The sequence below is a fragment of the Mastomys coucha genome, unplaced genomic scaffold (assembly GCF_008632895.1).
Source record: "Mastomys coucha isolate ucsf_1 unplaced genomic scaffold, UCSF_Mcou_1 pScaffold2, whole genome shotgun sequence".
In the NCBI taxonomy this organism is placed as follows: domain Eukaryota; kingdom Metazoa; phylum Chordata; class Mammalia; order Rodentia; family Muridae; genus Mastomys; species Mastomys coucha.
The window spans coordinates 16,610,520-16,613,029 of record NW_022196902.1 but is presented as its reverse complement, the minus strand read 5'-3'; positions in this window follow the sequence as shown (position 1 = coordinate 16,613,029).

The following is a 2,510-nucleotide window of genomic DNA, read 5'->3' as shown; positions in this document are numbered from 1 at the left end:
AAAGCTAGAAGATCCTGGGCAGATGTCATACAGACACTACAAGAACACAAATGCCAGCCCAGGCTACTTTACCCGCAAAACTCTCAATTACCATAGATGGAGAAAACAAGATATTCCATGACAAAATGAAATTTATACAATATCTTTCTCCAAATCCAACCCTATAAAAGATATTAGATGGAAAACATCAACATAAGGAGCAAAACTATACCCTAAAAGAAGCAAGAAAGTAGTCTTTCAACAAATCCACACAAACATAATCCCACCTCTTACAACAAAAACAACAGGAAGCAACAATTACTTTTTCTTAATATTTTAATATGAAAATTAATATTACCAACATATAATAATTGATTGAAATCCAAAAACATGAGGAATTAGAAATTTGTTGACTGTCATTCAATGGTCTCTCTAATTTGGTAATTGGAGAAATAGGTCCAATATTGTAAAATCCATATACACTTTCAGCTTGTTTGTTCGTGACAGTGTTTTGCAGTGTACCACATAATAGTCTTAAATCATGCTTCTTCTATCTCAGCCTCTCTATCAGTAGGATTGTTTCTTTGATGTTTTTCACTATACTATGGTTTTCAGAACAGTTTACATATTTCAAAAGTATTTATACAGCCAAAAGAAACATAGACAATTAAATTGGGAGGTGGCTTGTTAGAGAACAACAAAGAGTGAGACTGAATGTTTTGCTTGACGTTTGTAACTATTGTATCAAGTTTGAAGAGGACTTTATAATTTACTTTTTCTCTGAGATGAATACTTTTCCAAATCATCACAGCCACTGAACCAGATTCTTACCCTCACCTAATGTCTGTGCCACCCTCCAAGCAGAACCATTGTTCATTGAAACAGTTGGTAAATGACTTTATGGATAGACCATCTTAACACACACACCATTTCATAAATGAATGTAACCTGTTCTGTGTAGGCTGAGAATAAATTCACACACTCAAGCCAATTAGCTTTGACCACAGCAGGAAGTCTGTATCCAAATATCATGCCTACAATTCATTTCTTGGTGCAGCAGAACTGTCAATTCTCAGCTTAGCTATGATGGAGGTAAAATCCTTTGGTGATGTGAGGGTCATTGAAGTACAGCCTTATTACAATGAACTCCAATGTCTAAAAATTGTTCTTATTTTGGGCTTGTACCCCAGTAAGAGCCAAGATTTTAAGCTCTACTAAATACAAAACAAACAAACAAACAATCAGAAAGACTTTATACATTTATGTTCATTTAAGAAAATACTAGTAGTGATGTATTATTTTAAAACATACAGTTAATTTGTTTGGAGTTATTTAAAATTTATATTGAGAGAAACATATTTTCAGTATTGTTATAGACAAGCATCTACATAAGACTGTTCAATTGATTGTTGTTTTATATCAAACAACTTTTATGATACTCATTTTTATTGTTATATTTTATACATTTTAAAGAATATGAGAAAAAAGGTTTTGTAGGTATTGAAGGGGGGTCTCTGGGAGTAGTTGGGGTACAAAAGGGAAACAAGAATGTGATGTAATTCTATTTACTTAAAATATGTTTTTAAATGTTAACAAATTGAGATAAATACAAATCATATATCTTTTCTCATCGTAATGCAATAAAACTTAAATTAAAAAAGAAAGAACACAATTCTAGGTCTGGAGAGGTAGCTAAGTGGTTAAAGCACTTGCTGCTCTTGCAGAAGACCCAGCTTCAGTTATTAGCTTCCACATGGTAGCTCACAAGCATCTGTAACTCCAATGTCAGGGGATCAGATACCTTCTTCTAGCCTGTGGAGCCTGTGGTGGGCACTGCACACATATGGTATGCTTTCATATACTCAAGCAACACATTCATACATGTAAAATAAAAACAAAATCTCTTAAAAGTACAAAAGTATGCTTATATGATGTTTAACTAAGGTGCTCGCTGTTACTTCAGAGAAAGGTACAGTCATGGGCTGGAGATTCTGCGCAGTCGATGGAGAGCATTACAGAATCAGAGCCTGAAATACCCACCCTCAGGAGGAAGGAGCAGGCAGACCAGAAGTTCTAGGTCTTTTTGGGCTTTGTTGCAACAAAATCAGGGCTCATTGTAAGATTGGTCTCTACTCATTTGGGCCACTATAACAGGGCATCTCAGAGGAGGTGACTAATAAATGGTGAAAGTTAGTTTTGTAATTCAGAGGCTATGAAGGTCAAGATCACATGTCCTGCTTCTTCTTTCTCTTGGGCTGTCTTGTGCAGTCCTTGGTTTTCTAACTCTTAAATGCACACATCTTTCTGTATCATGATTGTATTTGTCAATAGGTAGAACGTTCCATTTACTGAAGTTTCCCCAAGCTTATTTGGGTTTTCGTTTCTGAGTTTTTTCCCAGAGTTCTTTGTTTTCTCACTTCTTTGGCCGGTGGTAATCCACATGATTTTTTCATATGCTTGATTCTTGGGCTCTTCCATCAAGTCCACATCAAATTTCTCATTTTAATGCATTCTGCCAGATAGTGATCAAT